This window comes from Vicugna pacos, chromosome 15, assembly GCF_048564905.1.
Source record: "Vicugna pacos chromosome 15, VicPac4, whole genome shotgun sequence".
Taxonomy (NCBI): Eukaryota; Metazoa; Chordata; class Mammalia; order Artiodactyla; family Camelidae; genus Vicugna; species Vicugna pacos.
Genome location: NC_133001.1, coordinates 51,927,218 through 51,953,941, shown reverse-complemented (window position 1 = coordinate 51,953,941; position 26,724 = coordinate 51,927,218). Strand labels below are relative to the sequence as shown.

Sequence of the window (26,724 nt, the reverse complement as noted above, 5' to 3'; positions counted from 1 at the left end):
ATAAATGAACGGTATACACATCAGAAGGAAATAAGTAAAACTGTCTCTGTTTGTAGATGATATGATTGCTTACATGGAAAATCCTAAGAAATCTACAATAGAACTAGTTACCGTGAATTTATTAGGGACACAGGAGTCCTGAGCAGTGTTAAGGACCAAGCCTCGCGGAGGAACAGAATTAAAGTGGTTCTGTGAGCTGAGCTGTCCGTGGACTTCTTCCTCAGATCATGGAAACCAGGATTATTCCACTCCAGGGACACTGTGTCTTTGGTTCTTTCTCTACACATATCTCCTCATTTTTCTCTCAATGCTACCTGAATTCCAATCCAGGAAAGAACAATGTCCCCATGAACTGGGCCCTGCCTGTTTCTCAGTTCCATGTCAAGCCTCTCTCTGGCCCTTACTGAATGCCCAGCTCCTTCTGGCCCCAGACCTTTGCACATGCTGTTTGCTCTGCCTTGAAGATAATGTCCCACCTCAACTCTTCACACAACCAGCTCCTCTCATCCTTAAACCAAAGTGTCACTTCTCAGGGATAACTCTCCATCTTTCCCCTAATCCCATTCTCAATTTCAGCCTTTGGTTCTTTACTTTAGACTATTTACCACCACTCTGTTCATTGTTAGTGTGATGACTTTCAGGATGTGTCTTTCTTCTAGAGAAAAGAGATCATATCTGTTGTATTCACTTCTGTATCACCAGCCAACAGCATAGTGCTTGGCATTTAATAGTTACCCAACAAATGTTCTTTGGATGATGGCTGAATGAGCAGAGGGTAACATGGCGTCTAACATTTCCCATGCCTCTTCAGTCTACCACTCTGGCCACAGAGGAGAGGAAACAAAATACTGAGTCCTCAGGTATCTATCATTTTTTGAAAGTTCACTTCAGGCCACTTTACTTCCACAAAAAAATTTGGGCTTACAAAAGGTTTAGGATCGCTCTACTTTCGGAGAGTGGGGGAAACCTGTATTTGGATTTATATCTGGGTTAAGATTAGCTGTGGGATCTTGTGCACATGTCCTAACCGTGCAGTTTCTTACCTAAGATATCTCTGATTTTGTTTTAAAACATGAGTAAAGCCAATCTTATTCATAGAGTTTTATGAGAATTAAAGACAGTGATGCATATGGCACGCCTGGTACGTAGCAATATTATTTCTGGTTATTATCATGACCTCATTTGTTCGGAGTATCTTCACTAGTTGCTAATGAAGTTAACCCGATGTTAACGAAACACTTGATCCACTCAGAGTGATGAGCCAGGATTTATCCCCCAAAGACATGCATTCATGATGTTTTATTTAAAGTAATTAAATTACTCCAGAGAAGTTCAACAATACACACTGGTAGTTGCTTTGACGTTTTAAGATTTTTGACACCATTGCTTTCATCCTGTGTTAAATTACGTGAAGAAATATGCCATCTCTAGCTTCAAGGTAATTTAGAGTAACACTGTCATATCCCTAGTTCCCATGTGAACATCTTCAGTGAAATAGACATTAGAAATTATTCTATATACCCTGGAAGATCTATTTAAAGAAATGTGCCTGTTTGGAAGAAGAGGGAGACTTTTGGGGGGAATTAAAATGCACGTCTCTTGACATTCAAAACAGAAAAGATATAAATTTGATAGATTTTAGTAAAAATATAATTTCCACAACTAGCCTATTTGAGAGTGCTGTATTAGCATTAATGACTAGCTTAGCGATTAGATTTGTATTGGTCAGCCTTTCAGAGCCATCAAAGGAAGTAGCTTAACAGGAGTTCTCCAAGACAACAGAGTACACATGGAAAAAGCTAGGATTTGGAATCAGATTCATAGTTGAATTTCAACTCATTTGTTTACTTGCTGTGTGATTTAGGGAAATTTTTTTTAACCTCTCTGAGTCTCAAGTAAAAGTGGAGTACAGATATGTACGCACAGTTGTCTGTGTGTATGTCGGAGCGTGTGTGGGGACCAAATGAAATAATGAGTAGTAAGACGCTTTCTAGATGCCCACCACGTATTCACAATTTCAGGAGATGAAGCAATGGGAGGCGAGACTGTCAAGCTCAGCTACACTATGAGGAAAAAGTGGGGATGGTTAGAGTCCTGACCCTTCTCATCTTTGTTCCATATTTCTCCTCCAACAGAAATCAGAGTGATTTCAATAACCCATCTCCTCACCTATGCCTTTATTCCTTAGCTCGGCTCAAGGTCTACTTGGCTACACAGAAAAGTCTAAAGACAACGCCATGGGTTTCAATGACCTGGCATCTGGAATTTTCACCTTTTTTCCCAAATACCGGCTCCAAAACCATGCCTCATTCTTCCTGGATACCAATTTCCCAACAGACTACCCCTTCAAGTACTCCAAAGTTACTCATCTGCTCTACCTGTCCTAAGTACTGACTTTTACATGACTTTGTTTTCTTTTGTGTCTCCTATAGAGTCAAAAGGAACAAAGGTTTGCAGTCCCGATGATGATTCTGGTAAGAACTGGCTGGTCTTGCTGTTCTCTTGGTTGTTTTGAGGCTGGAGAGGATTTAGACCTTAAGGACATTCTTTAAAACACCTCCACTCCTTTCACACATTAATCATAAATTGGGACACATTCAGTAAGACCCACCGGCACTCTTCACACTATGAACTGAATTCTCGTAGTAATAGAAAACTGAACCAGTATCTTATTGTCATATCAAATCCCATTATTTTTGCTCAAGTTCAATTTAAAAAAAAGGTCAATTGAAAAACAAAACAAAACAATAGTCAAATGAAGACTAAAGGAGAATTTTAAGCTGGGAAGGCGTGTTGGGATAACTTCCCAGCACCTGGCAATTTCCATCCGGGAAATAATCTATAGTCAAAGGTCTCTGTGACACCACTTTGTATGGCTGATATTCTGGCAGCTTAAAGAAAAGTGGTACCCAATGGAAGGGGATGATGGTGAATTCTGATTGATCATTAGGTCCATCAAGGTCCCAAAGCACCTCGGTAAAGTTCTTTACCGAGGTTTTATGAACAAGACCTCTGCGTTAGTGTCACAGGGCTGCTGTAACAAGTTATCATGAACTGGATGGCTGGATCAACAGAAATGTGTCATTTCACAGTTCTGGAATCTAGATGTACGAAATTAAAGTATTGGCAGGCATGGTGCCTTCTGAACACTCTGAAGAAGGATCTGTACCATGACTGTCTCCTAGCTTCTGGTGGTTTCCAGCAAGCCTTGTCATCCTTTGGCTTGTAGACACATCTCTCCAATCTCTGTCTCTGCCCCAGTGTAGGGTTCTCCCTTGTGTCTCTGTGTCTTCTCCTTATCTCAGAAAGACACCAGTCATATTGGATTCAGGGTCCATCCTACTCCAGTATGACCTCATCTTAACTTCGATTACATCTTCAAAGACTTTATTTCCAAATATGGTCACATTCTAAGGTTCTGCATGGACATGACTTTGGGGATTGGGGCATGATTCCATCCTGTATAGCTTCTCTTGGGAAATATGAAAACAACCCCTGCCTGGGGTGTACGCACAGATGTACAAAGTCATTCTATTTACTCTGATTCATTAAGTATCTCTTCTCCGGTAAAAACAAGACTTTGCCTTTGTAACTGGAAATCACTCGCTGCAGTGGTTGTAATTTCCTTTAACTCTACGTGTTGACCAGAAGGCAATGCTTTTCAGCAGACTGGGGAGTGTTTCCATCTTATCCCTTCCCTCTCCGCTGGCTCTTTCCTTTCCTGTGGCAGCAACAGGAGAGAGAGGCTGATGTCAGATTCTCAGAGGGGGCATTAAATTGTTGAGGATCAGTAAGGGTCCTCAACTTTGTAGTCCCACTGGGCAGTATCACCGTGGGGACCCAAATAATGAGTGACAGTGCCTAGCAGATCACCTAATGTAGAGAAAGAACTAGATTTATTTTTATCAAATCTAAATATGAAACATTTCCTTCAAGAATGAACTTGGAATGGGAACAAAGAGAGTTGAATAAACTGGCAGATAAGGTGGTCAAGAAATGGCTCAATTTATGAATCCAACTGAATAAGAAATTGCCAAACAATGTTCATGGACCAAGCCCTGTAAATTTGCAGAACTGCCAAGACATGCTGGGAGATTCGGTGGAATTAGTATGGACAACATATAAAAATTGCTGATGTTGAGCAAACTCAGGTAGGTTAATTCAACACTCTTCCAATTTTTCTGCCTCTTCCCAGCTTTGATGGTATCAGAGATCGCATCTGCACAAAAGGTCAGATAGCAGGAATGATAGCTACCATTACTTACTAAGCATCTACTATATTCTAGGCATCATAGTTTGCATTTAACATATAATATTCAACATCAAAGGCAAGAATTATGAGCTCAGTTTTGTAAGTGAGGAAATTTAGGCTTATAAAGACCACGTTTTCCCATCATGCTACCCTGCTTCACCAGCCCTGGTACACGTATGCATCGAAGGTCTTGTAAAGACTATGCAACAAATACCCTCCCCTCCATCTCATCTGGATCATAAATTTAATCGTTTCCCATTTAACACTCACATCTTTTGTCACATTTTCATTATTCCTTTCCAAAACAAAACAAAACAAAATCAAATCAAAACAAAACAAAAACTCAAAGCATGTTACTTAATCTCTCTAAGCCTCAGTTTCTTCATCTGTCAAGTAGAAAGAATAATACTCACCTTCAAGGGCTGTCATATAAAAAGTACATGGTAAGAGTTCAATGAGTTGAGGTTATTATCCTCACTGTATTTTAGCAACTGGCTTACGCTTCAAAGGGGCGATTCTCCACGCACTTTTCCCAAAACACCACAGCACCTGTCTGTGAGGGCAGGATGCGCGGGTGGCCAGGGGATGGAGACTGTGGAGAATCTGTGTGGGGTGGGGAGGAGGGGTGCTGAAGGACACAGATAATCTTTAATGACCTCAACAAGTTCTAGAAACCACATTGTCTCCATGGGAACCATTCTGTCCTTTTGGTTAAATTTCTCGATAGTCCTGAGGGTACCTTGAGTTTGCAGCTTCTGCTGCTGGGGAGGAGAGAGGAGGTTGGAGGCAGAGAGCAGGGCCTTCTGGAAAGTCACCGAGCCATGTACATTTAAGGCATCCCCCGCCAAGTGTCTAGATGAGTGAACCCAGTATTTATTGTTCAAATAAAACACTGCATTGTAAAATCAGTGTATCCACAGTAACTTCTGCAGCAGGAAAAATCTGTTTGCTGATTTGTCACTCGAAATTTATATTTGAATCCATGGAATCACCAATTCTTAGATTTGGAAAAGATCATATAGATTATTTAATCTTAAAGTAAGTATTCATTTTATCAGTAGGAGAATTAGAGCTCGTGATTAAATGGTTTGCCAAAGATCACACAGCTAATTTGGACAGAGCTGGACCTATGAACTCAGTTTCCCTTTTTAAATATGGAGATAATCACAGGACAGGGCTTCTCAGCCTCAGCACTGTGACATTTGGGGTGTCCTGAGCATCGCGGGATGTTTAGGGGCATCTCTCCACCAAAGAGAAATCAGTACCAACCTCCCCACACCCAGTATGACAATCCAGAATGTCTCTAGACGATGCCAGACAGGACCTGTGAGTGACATCACTCCAGTTGTGTGAGGCTAACTGAGAAAATCAAGTGAGACCATCAGTGTGGATTTGTTTAACAGACAATAAAGTACTGGACGTCTAATCATGGTTATTATTGGATCCGGGAGTCCTGCCACCTAGTGGGGCTCTCACTCCCTCGTGTAGGAGGTGCTTGGGCCAGACTGGGATGAACCCTAGGGCTGGAAAACTGGGAGAGAGCTCATGCTGCCTTTGGAATTAAACCATGGATTCAGCTCATCACGGGTAAGTTCAGGTTTCTATTCTGCCGAACAAGCCCTCCCGCACCCATCCAAGGCCGGTTACTTCTCAAGCAGCGCCCACAGGAAGTCTCTCCAAAACCCACCGTCATTCTCAGGTTAGTTGCCTTTCTCTGTTCTCCCAAGTTGCCTGGCACCACCCCACTGCTGCTCTCACCACCCTGAGTTACAATGGTCTGTTCAGCCACCTGTCTCCCTCCGGAGACGTGGCTCTTGGGGAACTGACTGCATGTCATCCTTCTCTATATAATTAATTCGGGCAGGGCTCCACCTAGAAGGTGATCAGCTAACATTTGCTGCATGGGTAGATACATAAGTGATGTTTTTTCAAACAAAATAAAGTGAATCGACAGGCTTTAGAGATACACACAAGTCTATTTACTCTCAATCATAAACAGAGCAAAGGGTTCTCTGGCCAGGCAAAGAATTATTTCTGAATTTAGCTGGAGTCAGAAGCAAGGCAGCAGGTAGCTGCCTGTAGCCCTGATTGAAAATGTTCTAAAATATCCTTGAATAAAGTGTCTGTGTGTGTGCGCGCACGCGTGTATTAGAAGAAAATGAAATTTATCGGGGAAAATCTCTTTCAACGAGGAGTATGGTTGGCAGGCTCCACAGTGTCTCCTCTGTGTGGAGCTCCACTTCAACCCTAAGGAAGTCCTGAGCGAATATTTGATGGATGCCATTTTGAAGGGAAGACACGTGATTGGTCTGGCCCCGACTTTAATGCACCTGGAAGTGTTATCACAGTTAAAGAACGGTGCAGGGGGTGTATTGAGAAGATTGGAAGGCCCGGGCCAGGCAGGGCGAGCAGCTGAGGGAGACATCAGGAGGCAACCCACGGCCCCTCGGGCCAAATGTGGCCCGTTGGGCACTTAAAGGATGAGTCTACCATCCCAACAGCGGGCACTATGCGCGGTGAAGTTGGATGCAGGAGGCCACACGCAGTTGATGGAACTATCTGCCTCTCCCTGATTCCAAGTGTACTGGGCACCTTGCCTTCCTGTGGGGTTTGCCTACAGGGTGTGTATGTATTGATCAAGCCAAAAAGAAGGACTGGCCTGTCAATTCTATTTCTCCTGATCAACAAACAACATTGTTCTCAGTTTCTAGACCTGAGTTTACTCGGTATAAATTGGACTTTCCAAATATGGTCAACTCTGGGACATTGGTGAGGTTGAGTTTCCAGATCCGTGAGATTAGGGGCCAGACCTGGGCCTTCTGTGGTTTCACGAAGTAAATCCCCAACAGCAAGGCCTCCTCAGAGCCAGTCTTCCTCTGCGGTCTCATCCGACCTCGCAATGCCATGCCTTCCGTTTTCTCCACGCAGCGTTAAAATATCCATCCTTGGGATGCAGTCCAACTGTTTCATAACAAATTGCAATGATAAACTCCTACATTATGTCACAATAGCATGAGTTCGATCTTAATTTGCTTGCCAAGTAAGCTCTCCTGAACATAACCATGATTGTTTTCCTGGAACAACCACTCCATCTGGGGTGCACAGACTCAGAGAGAGAAGTGCCTCTCCAAATCCGACATACTTCCAAGACTTGAAGTTTTGTTGTCATTGGGGGAAAAAAACAACAACAAAGTGCCAGTCCTTCTCAGAATTCTGAGAAATGCTCTGGTTTTGTCATTTGAAATCTGTTCTTTCTCTACAAATAGGATCAATTCATTGCTGATTGATCAGCCTTAGGAAATACAAAAGAAAAGTTTAGACTGACTAATGCATTTTTAATATTAACGGGGCACAGACCACATGTGTGTGTTGGGTCTACTGCCTAGTGCCTGCTGGAGCTCCGGATGTGAAATAACAGTCCCTTGAAAAACTTCTCACTCGTCGGGGAGCAGAGTGAACACATTTCCCAGAACACCTTGTAAATAGCTCCCAGTATCACCCTGCATGTAGCAGATTTGTAAGTGCACACAAAGCGGAAGGGAAAAACACAAGTTATTTACAAACACTGATATGATCAAGGCAGAAAAGCAAATGTGGAGACCAAGAGACAGCTTGTAAATTTTGGTTTCCTTACTAGCCACCTCTGATGTTATCTCCTTCCAAACACTGCTTACGTTGGTTTTCTTCCAAACTGGGGAAAGGGAAGACTTCTGAGCAGTTCCACAAATATCCCAGCATTGCTGCCAAAACTGTGTGACAGTTAAAGAAGGCCCGGGCCGTCTCTTCAGTGTCAACAGCTGCGTTTATTGTCGGGGCCCGTCAGCCCGCTCCATCTGAGGTGGGCACAGGCTTCTAAAATCTGCACCTCCACCCCTCCCGTTCCCACAGCACCCATGATGCTCTGCGGAGAATCTCTGTCCCTGCCCGTCAGCATGGAGTCACCTGAGCAAACGGCCGTCCTCCGGAAAAGTACAGATAATCAAGCCTCCACGGGGAAGAGGCGGGGGGTCGTTTCACAAAAGCACAGTCACACTTCAAAGTCCAACTGCTTGAGATAAAGGCGGAACAGCAGCTGCACCTCCCCAGCGAGGGGACCCGGGGAGAGGCGGCCACATCTGTTTGCTCCGGTTCCATTTCTGTTTGAAACCCGCCAGGGTCCTCAGATGGCAGTTGTGAAGCTCTGCTAAAGCTGTCGTTCCTCCAGGTAATTAAGTTACCTGGGAGGCTCCACATCATCCTTTGTTGGGGAAACAGCAGATTGTGGCGGGGAGTGGTTAAAATATTTTCCCCAGGGAGAGCACATTAAACATTTCGTGTTTGAATTCTTTGCTCTCTATTTCTGTAATAACTGGTATTTTTTCATAGCGTTTCACAGTTTCTCAATCACTTCCCTATACATTCTCTTTTAACTTTGGTCACTAACCTGTGAGAGGTGACTACGATCTAAATGCAGAAATAAAGATGCACGGCAATTGAGTAAAATATCCCTGCGATTATTCAGCAAGGGGGGAGCCAAGGCTCAAATCCTGGACCCGTGATTCCAAATCTTATTCTCTTCAAATGTTGAAATGGATGAGGTTTAAACAAGTAGAACCTACAGCTCTTAAATGCAGATTCCCTGCCTCTAAGTCTGTTTGGTCTTGAAATCTGCTCCAGAGATTCGCCTGGAAATAATCCAATTTGGATCTGAGGGATTTTTGAGGATTACTGATATCTGTATATTACATAATGTGTGTAAACACATTATAGAAATACACGCATATGCACTTACTTGTGTGTGTGTGTGTATGTATTATACTATGGGGATTCTGAAAATTTTCTCAAAACCATAACAGATTACTTCCCCAGTCAAGCTGGGAATCTAGGTGGTTCTTGGGAATGAAGACCAGGTGCGTTTGGCTCCAAGAACGAGAAAATGCAGAAAAGAGCAGGTCCAGTGTAGATCCTATTCAATGAGGTTGATCCAGGCAAAGAAAGAACATGCCATTTTAAATACCTGGTGAGCACAGACAGAGAAATTGAGAAAGGAAAACAGGGAGGGGTGTTGATCACTGAAAAGACATTTCCACGCAGGGAGGGGCGGGGGAGCAGAACCAGAATCACTTGCTTTGTCCCTAAGTAACTGCAGCAGGGGCGGCACTGTATCTGAACACGTGGGTGAATGAGCCGTGAGCCTGCTTTCTTGGTGCTCACGGTAAACCCACTGGGGCGTTCCAAGGATTCAGAAAGGGAGCTGGGAGCCAGAAGCTCACCAGATGAATAAGGATGACAGAGTATTCTGGGCACAGAGAGCAGTGTGTGATTCACAGACGTGTAGAAGGAACTACAGATGGACCTGATCTTTCTGTCTGGGGTGAAGGGTGTGTACAAGGGAGTGAAAGGAGAAGGACTGAAAGAGAGAATCGAGAGCTGCTTATGAGGTTCTCCTATTGGTCACTAGGCTGCGGGGGGGAAGAGAGGGGATGGAGATGATCCCAGTGTTTTAAGATTAAGTGTAAGGACCTGAGGAGATTGCATTTAGCCATCCTCCAGCAGCAGGGCCTAGGATGCCTCGAACTGGGTGAGATGAGAAGACTGCAGTTGGTCCGAAGAGATGTGCTGAGGGCTTGAAGGAAGAAGGTAGGGCTGGAGGAAATCGGTTGTAAGTGATGTTCAGTGCAGCATAGCTGCCCAGAGCCCAGGCCCTGGATCTGCTGTGGTCCTCCTTCTTCTTTAGACCGTGTCCACAGGAGCCAGGCTGGACCCTGGACCCATGATGGTTCCCCACTACCTTCTGTCACTGGCCACAGGGATCGGTCCCAGGAAGGGATACGTGACTAAAAGTTGGACCAATCAGAAGGCTTTGCCAAGACCTTTCAACCTTGAGCCAGGGAAAGAAAGCCCTTCACTTACCAACACCCAAAGCAGCCAACAGTCACTCCTCCCAGTGAGAAGTAGCCTCTACAGTAGGTGAGAATAAAAGTGATGGAAAAAAAATACACACAGAGAGTCAGAGAATGAAAACAAAGATGGCTTCTGAGCCTCCCATTCTAGGTGTTTACAAGCCAGCTCAGCCCCGGACCTGCTATATGGGCCAGCTATGCCCTCCTTTTTCACCCAAGTTCTTTGATTTGGGATTAGTTATCGGCAGCCCTCCGAGGCTCTTACATAAAACAATGGGAATGACAGGACGAGAGACAGACCTGAGAGATCTGGAGAAATGGAATTACAGGACGTGGGAATACGAAATAAGGTGCATCAAGTCTGTATGGACTAGATCAGGGGTTGACAAGGGGTTTTCTGTCAAGGACAAGATGGTTAATATCATAGGATTTGCACGCTATCTGCTCTCTGTTGCAGCTGCGCGGCCCTGCTGCTGTAACGTGAAAGCAGCCAGGGACCCTTGTAAAGAAGCAGGCATGGCTGTGTTCAATAAAACTTTATTGACAAAGACAGATGGTGGGTCAGATTTTGCCTGCAAGCCAAGCCCTGGGCTCTATAGATCACCTTCTTTTGCTTTAATTCCCAGCTCATCAAGCACTCTTCTGTTGCCAATCACATTTTCCAGACGCTCTTGATATTAGGTGAATGGGTTGCCTGGATTGAGGACACAGCCGTCTTCTTACTTGGAAAAAGACATCTTTTAGTACAGCAGTGAGTATTTGGCCAGGTGGTAGATATCTTTGTGCCAAGAAAGCCCAGGTTTCTTGGGCGATGCCCCTGAACCAGTCTGCCTAGCCTCTCTTCCCTGCATCCCCTCTGCCATACAGACGACCACCTCCCATCTTGAGACTTTCCCCGCAAATGCAGTGTGATAAAACAACCCTCGCAGTGACTCTGGGAAGCAGCCGCATTAAGAAGTGGCCTGATGTCCCATTTCCAACTGAAGTTGAATCTACCCCCTGCCTCCTCTTTCTTACACTTTCTGTTCCATCTTAATGCTTTCTACCTTCTGTTCACCCTGTTTCAAACTGCTAAAAGGTACTAGAGGCTAGATTTTTCACTTTAGGCACATCTCTTAGTTTCCTTTAATGCCATCGTGCTCATCTGCAAATAGGGGAACTATCTCTGTCTCCTGGGGTCGCTCAGCCAGTGAAATTAGATGACAAATATGAGATGCCCGTTGCAGTTTCGGGCCTGCAGTAGATGCTCAGTGCACCCAGGGTGGTCCTGGAAGGGCGAGGAGAGCCTGGCTGAATTACGCAGCCTTCGTGGCCCTGGATCTTAGGCCCCCTACAGAATGGTGCTCAAAAATTATTCATTCAGTTGGCTGTTTATTCTGCATGTGTGTCCTGGGACCTATCGGAACAGGATTGATCTGCCACCCACAAGTCTCGAAGGACAGAATCTAGGCAAAACCAGGCATGGATGTTTCGTAAATAACTGTAGTAACAGATGGGTGGAGTTAAATATTTTGTCAACATGGAAATCACTTTTCCAAAATGAGTTTTCCCATCTAAGGAAAGTGCCCTTAATTTCTACAATTAAAAATACCTGCCATATGTTAAACTCTCTCTGGTAGCAGCTTCTAAGTGGAACGACACATTCTCCAGGCTTCTTTCCACGTAGGCCAATTGGAACGACACGAGTTAGGAGACCTGGATTCGCTCGCCCCATCCTGTTCTCAGGGGCGCTCGGCCGGGGACTACCCATGGGGGCCTCGTTTCCCTGGGTCTAAACAAAGAGTGAAAGGCAATGATTTCTAATGATCTCCACTGAGCCCATCTCTGGTGAAAACATGGTATATGAGGAAGAGAGTGAAGAGAACACCTTCCAGAGAAAGACTCCTTCAGAAGAGAGTATGGGGTGGGAAGCGTGCGTGCTCAGGGGAGGCAGGGCTCAGCAGTGCATCAAGTTCAGGTTGACAGTGAACCTCCAATAAATACAGCTCAGGCACCTGGCCACGTGATGCAATGGCCTTCAGAGACAGGGGTCTTCAAATCCCAGGTCAGCCACTTGGCTCTGTGAACTTCAGCCACGTGTTTACTCTGAGACTCAGTGAACTCAGCTTCATAGGAGGCACCAGACAACACACCTGTTCCAAGAGCTTCAGGCCCATCAGTGAGTTCCAAATGGTACCCAGTGTCCCAGGACAGGTGTTCCACTGTGAGCCTGGATCCCGTCCTCTAAGCCAGGCCCTTCCCAAAGAGGCCAGCTCTCCCACCGCCCAGCCTTTGCTCAAAGGGCTCACACCTGAAATGTTATCCTTTTTTAGCTCATTGAAATTCTATTTCTTCCAGAAAGAGCGTCCAGAAATTTCTTTAAGAAATCTTTCTTCAATCTCAGTTGTCATTCACGGCACATTTATCAACGACTGTGTCAGAAACCATGCTTGTTCATAGCAGATCAATCAGCAAACCCAGCTTTGGAAAGCACATGGTCCCATGGGAGTCAGGAGTATGTGGTCAACTCATAAATGCCACAGGTAGACGCCACAATGGGAGACAGAGGTGTATATAAATGATCACGGTGGGGTCCAGAGGAGCGAAGAGACCTCTGCCTGGGCTGGGGGTGGAGGTGGTCCTCCCTTCCCATAGCACCAGGAAGCCCTCTCCCAGCCCTCCACTGGTTACTGTGATTGAGCGAGTCTGTGAATCTCTCATAGATCTGGGAACTCCTGGAGTTTGCGCCCTGCTCCCTGGCCCCCAGCATAATGCCCAGCTGTGAGCCCGAGACAATGCTGAACATTCCATACCCGTAGTCAAGGAGTCCCTGGCAACCAAGTGAGGACGGCCTGGGGCTGGGCTGCGGCCAATTTCCAGGTCAACACCAAAGCTGTCGTGGCTGAATTAGCAACACTGTTAGCAAAACGAACCAATGCCAGTGACAGGAAGGACACACACCCTCTTGTTTGTTTCTGGTGGCAAATCTGCGGGGACTTTTCATCATTAAGGAGACTGACCTAAATTCCAGCTTGAATGTTTTCATGCCACATTGGCCTGGGCAGTGGCAAGGCCATCCATCTACAGTCTATGTGGTTGACAAGTACCCAGCGTGACACCTTTTCCAAACATGTCACAGTAAAAGCAAAAGTGTGAGGAGACTCTATGGGTTAGCAACACTTCTTGGAAATTTCTCTGGGACTAATTTTAAAAAAAAAAGAGTGAGAGAAGGATGAAATGTTATCAGTCATGGTCATGAGATCCACTGTCACGTGCCTGATGGTTCACAATTTACACAGTATTTTCACACAGTTTTTCATTTGAGACTCACAAATTTAGGAAATATTATCATCCCCGTTTCACAGGAAGTGACACAGAGAGACAGTTCCAGGGATGGGAATAAGGACACATCTCTGCATGCAAGGGTGACTCGGAGAAGGACGAAGACCCCCCACGTCAGCAATTTCCAGTTCCACCCAGTGCTACAGCTTCTCCACCTCCTCCCTGTAACTCTAAGTATCAGATCCACTGCCAGCACAGTCCCTGACGAGCCATCCAGTGAGACGCAGAGGAAATGACAGGTGGCATCGAGATCTAGAAGGCCTCACATGAAGAAGAAAACAGACTCACTTAGCACACACCCAAAGGTCAGAACAAGGACCCAGGCAGACAAGGCCAGGCTCCACCCAGTGGAGAAATCTCTTCCCTGACGTTTACAACTGAGCCCTTTCAGAAGCAGTGAGCTCAGCACGGCTCAGGGGCCCGGGCAGAGACTGGGAGATGCCTTGCTGGCAAGATGGAGCAGGGATTCAAACAACAGCTGGGCCTGGACCAAATGACTCCTTTAAATCAGGTTGCCTAGGGGACGTCCGCCATCCTTTGGTTAATACCATTGCCTGCCAGCACACCCGCCTCTGCCTCCCTGGGCCTGTCAGTCAGAGATGGTGTCATCAAAAGGTACTCCCGTTATCTCGGTGACTCAGGGACAGGCAGGCAGCAAGCCTGTGTTCCCATGTCTATCACCCCTGCCCCCTCCCATCTCTCCCCGCAGTAATTAAGCATTGAATGACGAGTACCTCTAAGCCCCATTACCCACGTGTCATAACACAGCTCACAAAGCCCACAGCTCATCCCTAAAAGAATGCCAACCTCTGATACACACAGACTTCTGCTTTTTAAACCCATCTGTGTATTTGCCGTCAATGCAACTTGCATTCTACCAGCTCTGTATATTTTACAACATAAATTGAACAATAGTCCATTATATGTTTATGTCTAATAAGGAAATGGATGAAAACAATGAAATAATAGCATCTCTTTGCCAAATGCCTGCTGTGTATTAGGAACTATGCAAGCAATTTCACGTATGTTACTCTGGTTCTCATCCTGCAAGTCATATGATGACCTGACCATTTTACAGACGTTCACAAAAATTAAGTTCCCTGATCAGGTTAGTTTGATTTCAAATCCCATGTAATTCAAACTCCACAAGGTAAGAGATAATTCCATTGGTAACGTTGGCTGTGAACAGCACTGGGATTGAACACTAAGTCTGTGTGACCCCAAAGTTGATATGATTTCCCACTGACAAGCTGCTGGAAGCATTCCTAAATGTGCAAAGAAAAGTTAAGTTTGCAGCTTAAGTTTTATCTAGAAAGGCAACTTTTATTTCAGAATTCTATTAGGAAAAAAGGGGTTGCGATGGGGGAGGAAATACGATCAAGAAAAGAGGTTCCAACACCAAGGTTGTATGGTTATTTATTACAAATGCTGATTTTTTTCCCCCTCTTTTTCCATTATTTACTTGTTCAGGGAGCTAGAAACAGGAAAGCAGCCTTGGCGATTCAGCAGTTATTTAAATAGAACAGGGCTGGGATTGTGCACTCAGCCCCCTGTAATTGGAAACCGTTCCTACCATGCACCGATATTTCAAAAGCAACACAACCCAATTCTCTGACCCATGAATCAGAGGGTTTTCCCCTCAACTGGCATGAAAGATTGGGGCCAGGGGGGACTGGAAGAAAGGCTTCTCTTAGGCACAGCTTCTGCAGAAGTGCGCTGACAAAGGAAAATCTAGTCGACTGAATTTTTAATTGTATATTAGAATAAATTAATGCGCGGCATGAACTTTCCTCGTGCAGTGAATCCACGCTACAAAGCAGACCCTGTATTTTGCAAACGGAGGCGCGTACGCCCCTGAACACTTGTAATGGTTCCTGCAGCTCAGCTCTTGAAACAGACTCACTCAGCTCTAATGATTTATGTTCAGGAAAGAAATGTTGCGAGCAAAGTCAACCCCTTTCAGATTCATATTAATTCCTCTCTTATTCAAACATAATGATTTCAGTGCTGGTTATCCCTGGCCTCCAATCTTATTTTGGAGGAAAGGGGGCTCTGAAATTGGACAAACCTGACATTACTCTAGGACTCTGGATGGGATCCTTTATCTCACTGAACCTCAGTTATCCCATCTGAAAACTGGGCTCATAAATTATATCACACATGGGTACTGGGAGACTAAAGAAGATAATGAATACAAAGGGACTACAATGCCTAATAGACACGCAGTAAACATTAGCTCTGCTTTCTCTACTGTGATTAAAGGTGCTGTGAACATTTAGGGGTCCTGATGCTGGTTCCCGCATCCATACATAAATGCAAGCAACTACTCATCATTTGTGTCTTTTCCTAACCTAGAATAGGGCTTGCATCCTCCTTGCTCCCTGTCGTCACCAGCATGGCTTTGCCACGCTGGGCACCTGTGTTCCAGACCCTTCACATTTGTTATCCTGTCTAATCTGATCCTCATGCTATCCTGGGAGATGGTCAGTACTATCTCCATTTTACAGATGGAGAAACCAAAGCTTAGGAAGGACAGGTCACTTTTCTGAGATTAACCAGCTAGTAAATAGCAGAACGAAGAATCAAATCCAGGTCTGTCTGGCTCAAAAGCCTATGCTTACTTACTCTTGAAAAATCTTGACCCTTAGGACAGTAATTCTCAAATGGTGGTAATTCTGTTCACCAATTTTGTTCCTATTCAATAATGTCTGGAGATATTTTTAATTTCTACAACTTGGGGATGAGGGGAGGGGATGCTCCTGGCATCAAGTTTGTGGCCAGTGATATTGCTAAACAAGTTCCAGTGCCCAGAACAGCCTCCCATGATGAAAAATTATCTGGTCCAAAATCTCAATAGTGCTGCCATTGAAAAAATTTGCCCTAGCATTTATCAAACTTTGTCTTGTTTTAATATAAGCAAATGTAATATCATCATATTTCTGAATTCAGAACTTCATTTCTTATAGATGTGTAGATACCAAAAGATCTTATTTTATCCGGCTCTTCCGCAAGGCGGAAATTTTCCCACTGAGTGTTATATGTTCATACTGTCAGTTTCTCTTACATCGACAGCACACATCTATTGTCTCATGGTTTCCATGGTAAAAGGTCTATCTGTTGTTTGCTTAGATTATTTTTCGCTTGTTCATGCCATTTTGAAGACATTTTTTAAAATGAAACTGCCAAGGTCAAATCTAATATATTCTTCCCTCTTTTTTCTGTTATTTTTTTCCCCTACATCAAATAGATAGCATGCCATGGAATTGAAACAATTCACAATGTCTGTAAACTGGGTACCAGCTCTAAGAGAGGATGGAAGGAATTATTTATAAAATAAAAATGTTATATCTGACAAGGGTCTTAGAAGTCTAGTTCCCTCCCTACCTCCATTTGACAGAGAAGGAAAGACAGTCCCGGGTTGGCTGCGATCTACTCAGAGTTAAAGGGCTAATTGTCACAGGGCGTGAACAAGGGCACATGATTTCTCGGGCTGGTGACTTCTTCCTCCCGCACTTGTGGTGCCATGTCGTCAAGTCCAATCAGCACACACACACTTGGATGTGCACACACACAGGCAGGCACGTGTACACCCACGCGTGTGCACACACACATACACACACATTTGCATTTTCCCTCTTTTTCTTTTAGAAGTCTTCAAAGAGGGATGGTTACCAATTTGATAAATGCAAACCTAGAGCCATGGTTAGTTGTCCTCTGCTCTGTTGAGGAGTTTAGAGGGAGTAGGGACAACCTGGATTCCAAAATGAGAACATGAGATAACCAGACCAACCACTCCAAACATCTGAAGCCCCATATTGAGTTTCCAGCATTTACGAAGCCTGACGTAGGATGCAAAGAGTGACATCGGACCGCTGTGCATCTTTCTTCCCCAGGACCTCCCCACACTGCCTCCATGGTTTCCTTTACGAAATATAAATATGATCTATTGCCACCTGGCTCAAAAGCCTTTAGCTATCTCCCATTTGCTAGGTGGAAGATAAAATCTTCAGCATGGCAGGTAGTAAGATGATCATACCTCTCTATCCTTCCTCAAACACACATCCTGCCCTCACCTGTTAGATCTCTGGGCTTCCCAGAGGATTGCGACTCATAGGTCCTGACACAAGTTCCTCCAGTCCTCCTCCCGGGGCCAGTCTCCATGCTTCTTCCTCTGCAGCCACTGACTAGGGTCCTAGCATCACCGGCCTCCCTGACACCCCAGCCCGTATCACAGGGAGGGACACGGATCTCCTTGATTTCCCATAGCAGAACTCACAGCCAAGTTACGTCAGGAAGACATACTAAGACCCCAGGATCTAAGTAAACAGAGAGAATCATGCGCACTCGCTAGGAGTGGAAACTCTAAAACCCCTTGACACAGACCCAGCCTCAGAATCCCAACTCCTGCCCCACTTCTTGTCAGAGCCAACTCTAACTTTGCCCTATATACTTTCTAGGCATTTCCACATTTGTGGGTTAAGATCTCCACTAGATAAACGTCGCAGTCTGTTAGGGCTGCTGTACCACCACAGACTGCTGGCTTATAAACAACATTTATCTCTCACAGTTCTGAAGGTTTGGAAATCTAAGGTCAATGCACAGGCTGACTTGGTGTCTGGTGAGGATCCGCTTCCTTGTTCACAGACGGCCATGTCCTCACTTGGTGGAAGAGAGGAGGGGGCCTTCTGTGGTCCCTTTTAAAAGGGCACTACTCCCATTCATGAGGGCTCCACCTTGATGACCTAGTCACTTTCCCAAGTCCCACTTCCTAATATCATCACAATGGGGACTAGGATTCCAACATATGAATGTGTGTGGGGAGACAGACATTCAGTCAACACTAATACGAAAGTCTTCCCCTCCTTCCTTCTAAGAATCACAGCATTTCTTGCTCCAGGATGACTGACAGTGAATTGATCCCTTTCCTTCTGAGTAAGTTTTAGCCACAAGGTACAAACTGACCACCATCCTCACCCTAAGCAGGAAAATTACACCTGCCTGTGGCACAATCCAGTCCCTGCTGCATGTCTCATGGGCCAGACTCTGTCAGGTGACTGTAACTGTCTTTCCTCCAGCCTGTCAGGTGTGTGGCTTGAGCCTGCCTGTGCTCTGCAGGAAATATGCTGTCTACTCCCAAATCCTCATTTCACCCATGAGGGAAATGAAGCTAGAAAGGACTGCCCAAAGCACCCAGCAAGTCAGCAGCGAGGCCAGGACTAGAACTCAGGTCATCCAAAGTTCAGTCAAGTACTCTATCTTTTAATATGTTCTTGAAATCTCAATAATGAGACATTTTAATTTTATACGAGTATGAATACACATATGAGTAGTCGTGAATGCATATGAAACCCCAGGAAGCACTGAACATATGGAAACTGAATCTGGGTCACAAAACTCCTCGGGGACCCATCATTCCTAGGCCGCAAATGTAATAACTGAAATGGGAAGGTAAATTTCGATGGCAAGGGTACAACACACACTGTAATTGACTTAGAAGATGTATTTAGAAACTGTTAATAATGCATGTAAGATGCTGAATATTACTTTTCTCATTATAAATATTTAAGAGCACAGCGTTTTTAATAGCACGAGCTTTAACACAGGGATCAGCTCGCATAAATGGCACTCCCCACTGGATACCCGAAGCCCAAGGAAAGACATCAATTCCTGTACCTGGAATAATCATAAAAGTGGCATTCTTAAATGGAAAAATGTAAGTCCGTTCTGAAAGATCCCAGAGTGGTATGGTTTTAATTCATGGTGAATCTGTCACCCCCTTGCCACAAGAATCCATATACAATCAGCTTGTTTTACATAAATATCTTCCCACATGATCTCCATGGATGGTTCCCTGCTCTGTCTTTTTGGTGGGGTTTGGATAACAGCAATGCAGTTGGAAATGGATTCTTTCAAAGTCAAGAAAATTTTTGAGTCTTTTTAGCCACCAATTCAGCTGCAGACTGAAAAAAGAAAAATGAATTAAAAGATGAATTAGCAGCCACAGGAGTGCTAATTACAACTGATCATAAAACTTGATTGAAACAGTCTCATCAATAAAGTTGAACCCTAGTGGAAGCCACGCCCAGCACTATTTGGGGGAGCTCTTCTGGCAGGGAGTCACTGCTCCCATGCCTAGTGACTCATCGAATCAAAAGACAATTATGCCTAAATTGATACGTAACAATGCTATCCCTGGAAATCAGACCCTCATTGTCAGTCAGTGGGAGGAAACAGAAAGGACAGCAAAGAGTCAGACACAGAAATCCAACCCACATGAACTAGAATTCTAGAACCACTGTCCATCAGCTGAGTGACCAGAGGCAAGTTACAGGTCTTCCCTGAACCTGGGATTTCACAGTCATGAACTGGAGGCAGTGACACCTCTACCTGATGGCCCTTGAGGGGACTAGAGTCAACACATGTCCTATTGCCCATCATCTGACAGGTAGTATCCACCGATCATCTTAGCTGGATTCAGATGAGATAAACAACTACTTTAAGAGCCAAGGAGGTCATCTGGAAGGTTGCTTATCCCACCCAACACACTTTGGTATCATGCACAAAGGTTTAAATTTCTTATTAATCTGGAAATTAAGATTTGTGTGATTTTTAAAAAATTTTTCTTTCCAGATAAGAAAAATCTAGGGACCTTGGGGACCAGACTAGCTTCTCATGTCCCAGATGTCTAAATACATGGGAGGTTGCAAATGCCCATCGACAGATGAATGGATAAAGGAGATGTGACGTGTGTATAAAGGATATACATGCACATATATCTACACAATGGAATATTACTCAGTCATAAAAAATATGAAAAGTTGCTCAGCATTGTATGTTATCAGAGAAATATAAATTAAAGCCATTAAAAAAAAGAATGAAATGATGCCATTTGCAGGAACACTGATGTACCTTGAGATGATCATACTAAGTGAAGTAAGTCAGACAGAGAAAGACAAATACCGTATGACATCACTTACATGGGGCATCTAAAAAATGATACAAATGAACTTATTTACAAACCAGAAATAGACTCACGGACATAGAAAACAAACTTATGGTTACCAAAAGGGAAAGAGCAGGGGAGGGATAAATTAGGGATTGGGGATTGGCAGATACAAACTACTCTATATAAAACAGATAAACAATAAGGACCTACTGTATAGCACAGGGAGCTATGTTCAATGTATTGTAATAACCTATAGTGCTGAAACATTGTAAATCAACTATACTTCAATAAAGAAAGAAAGATAGATAGATTAATGGTAAAAGCTAAAAAAAAGGGGGGGTCAGTTGCACATTGTTGGCCCACAGATGGCACACAGAGCCAAGACTGAAAAGGAGTGTGCTGTACAGAAGCCAAATAAAAGGGCCAAGCGCATCATCCAACCCGCCAATCAGACGTTGTTAGCTATCAGCCTGATGGGAAGCAGAGAGACAGCTGGGGAGAAGGGTCTGCGCTGAGATAAGAGGCTTGGGGCACTTTATTTCAGGCACCTGCAACGTCCGACGGAGGGTGAAGAGAGCAGCAGACACAACAGAGAGTTTTTTGCTGTGGGCTTCCTTTCAATATATAGTTTCTCAAACAGAAGGAAAATAATTGCTTTATTTTTCTATGTTTCCAAGTTCAAAAAAAAAATGAAGGAACATGTATTAACACTAGTTGGAAATGTTCGAGTCTTTTCTTCCTTCTCTTGGGGGTCAAGACACCTCCCGAGGCATGCCCGACTCTGCATAGATCGCCCAGAAACACAGCTTATCAGCCAGAAACGTGGAGTCCGCTCCTGGGTCAAGTTCTGCTCTGTAGCTCTCATCCTAACGCTCAGATCCAGCCAGTCCCTCAAACCATGCAGACTCGCACAGGGTAAGCACACCAGGAGCCTAAAGAGCGAATGTCATGCTGCAAAGGGAAGGGGTGCGGCAGCAGGTGTGGGTCTCCTTCTACAGACCTGGGAAGAGAAGGGCTGACCTGACTACTAAGGCCACCCTGGATCCCGAGTTAGCAGCCTGTGACAAGACAGGGCATCCACAATGGAAAGCTGCCAGTGAGATGGGCTCCGACCCAGATCAGCCAAGCTCCTTCCACCCGATTCTCTGCAGGACTCCTCCACCTGGGCTCCTATCCAGCTGGCCCACCCTTCCCTTCCCTGCTCTTTGCTTCTGCCCTGAACTATGCACTATTTCCCACACGAGTAGATGTTCTTGTACGTCCGTGCCTTTGCTCAAAATGCTGCCTCTGCCTGGAGTTTCATTCCAGACTCTTCATTTATTTTAAATAAACATTTCAGATGTTCATTCAATCATAGTCATTCAGCAAATGTTTATCAGTCGTCTAATGTGTGCCATTCTCTGTTGTTCTGGACGCTGGTAACCAGATATTAATCAGAAACAAGAAGCAATTTCTACACTTAACGAGCTGAAGGAGGTTACACGATTCTTGAAACCTTCCTCGGTTTCCAGCAAGAAGTTGTCACCAAATGCAAGTTCATGTGCCCAATGCACGGTGAGGCCAAACAAACCAAAACGTCGGAGTTTGGAGCAGAGAAAGGTTGATTGCAGGGCAGCGCAAGGAGGACGGGGTGGCTCGTGCCCAAGAAAACCCCGAACTCCTCAGAGGATTTCAGCAAAGAGTATTTAAAGGCCAGGTAAGGGAGGGGGATCCCAAGGTCCATGATCAGCTCGTGCACAATTCTGACTGGCTGATGTGAAGGGAACAGGGTGGTTAACACTATCAACCCCTAGGTGCCAGGTTTGGAGGCCACGTGCCCTCGATCATCAAGCAGTTAATTTCTTCCCTTTGGTGGTGATTTTTAGCATCTGAAAAACTCAGGAAATATTCATGAGATTCTATTATCCGGTACTTCAGAGAGGAGCTACAGCAGAGGATGTGGGGGAGGGGTCTGTCCCTGGAAGACCTCATAGGGTCCCTGCTCTGTTACAAAGTCATTCCGCTCTGATCTGAAGTCCCACACACGTGGAATTTGCTGCAGTCTCAAAACACTTACTAAACCCAACCTTGACCTAGAATTATTTAGTTAATTTTAGAGTTTCAGAGTGAAAAATCATCTTCGGGGTCATCTGCTGCCTATGGGGAAGGGCCAGCTGGTCTACTCCCAAACAAACACAACTTCCCGCCAAGAGGGATTAATCTTTGACTATGGGTTCTATTCATTACGCACCTTGTTTTAATGATAGGTCTTTCCCTAAAAATCCCAAAGTTAAATCTATTTAAATATTACATGCATCGCATTCCTTTTATTCTTTTCAGGGAGTCCTTTGAATGGTGTCTCACAGTAAGTCCGGCCAGCCTCTCTTCTCCAGATCTACATGCATTTCTGCCTCAGCTCATTCAAAACAAGGGCCACTAATCCTTCCTGCACCTGACAGATGTGCTGGCGACTGCCAACAATATCCTCCCAGGTGGGTGCTTCCTCCCGTCCTGTCACTTCCTCCTCCCAAAGAGAGGGCATGGTCATCACAGGAATGGATCTTACAGGCCTCCAGCCAGTGCACCCAGAAACCCATCACTGGTGCACTGAGGCCACCTCAGCCTGGCTGCCCTGCATCAGTCAGGACCTAGACCAGCAGGAGGCAAGTGAGGCACTTGCTTTTGGTGCAAAAATTTAAGAGGCACCAAACAACTCAGTGATAAATATAAATAATGTTTGATGCAGATATTTTAAATAAAAATTTATGCAAAAACGATGGTGGACAAATATATCAAAATTTTATATAAAACCTAGAGCAAAAAATCATTGACTTTCCTTTCGCCTCAGGCTCGCACATAAGGCTCTGGCTCCAAAGACAGAGTCCAGCAGGGTTGCTTCTGCAGACTTTCCTGGGAGACATGGGACACATCCATCAGTTGACTTCGGCTCAAGGATTCACCTGTCAGCTTTGCTGAGCCTTCCTGGGAGAACTCAGCATTCTCGGACATCCCCACTCAAACGCCTCTTCTGTCCTTCATTCTGGGTCAAACCTGACTGTTCTCCTGGCCTGCCCTGGCTCTGCTCATTTCTGCACATGGATGTCTTCTGATAAAATCCTTGCAGGTTTAACTTTGCCTTAGTGTCTGCTTCTTAGAGAACCCAGCCTAACACAAAAGAGAAGGATTTTTTTCTGCCTGCCTCCTCCAAGGAGTCAATGTTCTCTCGCCTTACTTCTCCATATAGAAGTAGGCATACTGTGTCTTGGCCCAAGTCATGAGGGGAGAGTGCGTGTGTATATAATACATATCTATTTAACATATAATAGACCTTTATCATATATGTAACATGCAAGTATTAAGTAGTTATACCTTCTTGGATAAGTAAACCTTTTTTCAAGCAGAGCTTCTGTGTTTCATTCGCTGGAGAATGGATTGCATTTCTCAGCCAAGACTGTTAACCATGAATATCCAGATTAATGACAAGCTGATCATTAACATGAAGAGTTTACCTTTAAAACACTACACTCCGAGGAAGTGCGTGGCTCCAGATCAGCAGCTTCTAACAGATTCTTCTTTATCTTATGTTGAACGGCTCCCAAAGCTAAGGAGGGTCTTTTGGGATCTCCTGCATGCAGAGAATTTGTACATCGCCTCTCAGAAGCAGCTGGACCTACTTGGTGTCAAGTGACCCTGGACATGACCCCTGGCCACGGGCATGAGTTTCAGAGATCCAGACGGTGGGTTCAGCCACAGAGGTGTAGACTTTCATCAGTGAACTGTTTTAGAGGAATGGGACTGAGGTGGGAATTTTTGCTTGTCTGCCCTTATCCAGTCCCGCCCTCCTGCCTTCCAAGCAGAATCTCCCTCTAGCTCAGTAATCCACCCCTCCCCACTCCCCATCAGCAGAAGGAAAGCCCCCGCACCCCCCCAGCCCCAGGAGTGGCCCGTGCCACGACTGCTTTAGGAATAGACTCAATACAGGGCAATTTTATTTCAGGAAAAGTTTCCAGTGGAATTTCTAGAAAAGGTCTTCCTTGTTCTGGAAAATATCCAGAAGTGACCATCTATTCCTTTTCTAGACAATGTTGACATGAGGGCCAAACTGCTGAAAGCAGGCTGAGAAGGAAACCAGCCCACGGCGAAGGGCAGGCCCAGGACAGGCAGGACAGAGCCGGAATCCCTGGGTATAGCCATTCTGAAGCGGGGCTTTCCTCTGGACTTCCAGACATGTGAAGCAGTACATTTATTTAATTCACATTAAGTTGGACTTTGCATTGCTTTCATCCAAGAGCACTCTAAATATTACAGGGAACTTTATCACTTAAGGGAATAAAACCCCTCATTGGGCTACGATATAGAAAATCTCTATGGAAATGAATCTTTGGAACTTTCAGCCTCTAGAACTCAGATTTAATCAAGGACTCGAGGAAGAATGGTATTGGCTCATAAAGGAGGAGGGGGGTGGCCCTTTCCTTCAGAAGGATTGCTGTGGGAGGGTGAAGGCAAAATGAAGAATGGCATCTTGATTGAGCTGGAGGAAGAGAGGAGTTTCCTTAGGAGAATGGTTGTGAGCTTCGAGGCCCTGATGAACAGACATGAAAAGGGACAAGAGACGCGTCTGGACAGCACTCCTTTTAAGATAGGAAAGGCGGCCTTTCAACCATCACTCCATCAGAATGGGAGACCCAGATCCAGAGAGACCCAGCAGAGCAAAGGCTGCTTGGAGCTGAAGGGCTGAATAAATCGCACCTCTCTTCTCGTCTGAGTTCAAACCCAATTTGGAAACTAAAGCATGTACCAGTTCAGGACAAAAAATAATAATAATAATGTTATTGCTAGAGACTCTGGTTTGGAGAACATAGTTTTGATCTTGGTCACATGTAGCTTTTGCTAGATCCCTGCCCATCCCCCACCCCTCCACCCCTAAGTCGTTGGCCTCACCTGCCCAGGTGGAACCGAGCAGGACCCTAAGGGGCCTCCCCTAGACAGAACCCTCCCCCATATCCTCTGCTATAGCTCCTCTTTGAGGTACCCAGATATTATTATCTCATGCATATTTCCTGAGTTTTTCAGATGCTAAAAACCACCACTAAATGAAAGAAATTAACTACTTGATGATCATGAACACATAGCCCCCAGACCTTCTGATGCCTAAGGACTGGCCATCGTCAGCTAATCAGAGAACTGTGCACTGCTGACCACAGACCCTGGGACTCCCCTCAAAGGCTCAGCTGAAACTCTCCAGGGAGTTCGGAATTAGGGGGGCATGACCCCTCTTCTCCTTGCTCAGCCTGTGGAATTATTTCTCTAATTTGGAACTTGACTATGACAATAGATGGTGTCGTGCCCAGTGCAGACATTCAGAATGAGACCCTCCAACAGATGCCTGAGCCAATATCGGGAGCGGTTCTGGGGGAAGATGAGAAAACCCAAACTGGGATCCCAGTTGGGTGTTCTCTACACAACAAGCAATAAAAGTGTGTCCAAAGGCTCTGAGGAGTTTGGCAAGGACCCGGTTGAGGGGCAGAGCCCGGAACACACAGGGCTCGGGGTGGCTGACCCTGGAGCTCTGTGGCAGGCCCTCTCAGCGTGTTCACAAAGTCCACTCCCTGCCCCCTTCTTCTCTCCTAATGGAGCCATGATTTGTTTGGATAACTGGGGAGACTGACGGATTTTTGGGGGTGGACCTACTCCATCACGAATCATGAATCATAATTTGTTACACCAGAGGTGGGTTTCTCATCGCCCTTCATCCCTGATTGGTTTGGAGGTGGCTATGTGACAAATTCTGGTCAGTAAGCTGTACCTAGAAGTTTCCTGGGCAGACCTTCTGGAAGGGCTTTGCTTTCCTTCCAAAGGAGGAGAGATTTGTCGGATTTGGCCCTTTCTGTCATTTGCCCTTCCCTCTTTGTCCTGCTGGGAGTGCAGACCCGAGCCTCGGGGTGCCATGGCCACCTCATCACCAGGAGACAACACAAGAGGGCGAGGAAAGCCAGCATTCTTGCGATGGCAGAGAAAAAAGACAGAAGAAGCCTGCATCTTTGAAGACTTCACTGGGTCTAGACTTCATACTTTGTGAAGACTTTTCATCCCACTGCCGTGTCATGTTTTTGGACCTTGCAGCCAAACGCACTGCAAAATGGAAGCCCACACACTGACCGATTATCCTGCAAGACCAGCCACGGCCAGCCTGCATCTCCATTTCCAGAATCAGGCTGGACTGGGAGAGCTGGCTCTGGGTTTCGACCTCTTTGTTTCCTTGAAGTTTCCTTGTTTGTGTAAGAACACTCTTCACTCAGAGGCCCTGTTTCATATTTACAGACTCAACAATGGTGAGACTCCTC

The 26,724-nt window shown here is 45.2% G+C and overlaps 3 long non-coding RNA genes across 3 annotated transcripts; 1 reads left to right on the top strand and 2 right to left on the bottom strand.

Moving 5' to 3' along the window:
* Nucleotides 1–3,981: 3,981 nt before the first annotated feature.
* LOC140685780 (uncharacterized) lies at nucleotides 3,982–4,871 on the bottom strand. Its single transcript, XR_012059209.1, has 2 exons — nucleotides 4,666–4,871; nucleotides 3,982–4,219 (listed from the first exon to the last, which is right to left on the bottom strand). It is a non-coding gene; the product is annotated as an uncharacterized lncRNA (long non-coding RNA).
* Nucleotides 4,872–10,655: 5,784 nt separating this feature from the next.
* Nucleotides 10,656–12,854, bottom strand: LOC140685921 (uncharacterized). Its single transcript, XR_012059385.1, has 3 exons — nucleotides 12,002–12,854; nucleotides 11,726–11,905; nucleotides 10,656–10,856 (listed from the first exon to the last, which is right to left on the bottom strand). It is a non-coding gene; the product is annotated as an uncharacterized lncRNA (long non-coding RNA).
* Nucleotides 12,855–12,970: 116 nt separating this feature from the next.
* On the top strand, nucleotides 12,971–23,510 carry LOC140685922 (uncharacterized). Its single transcript, XR_012059386.1, has 3 exons — nucleotides 12,971–14,070; nucleotides 22,721–22,872; nucleotides 23,229–23,510. It is a non-coding gene; the product is annotated as an uncharacterized lncRNA (long non-coding RNA).
* The last annotated feature ends 3,214 nt before the right edge of the window (nucleotides 23,511–26,724 follow it).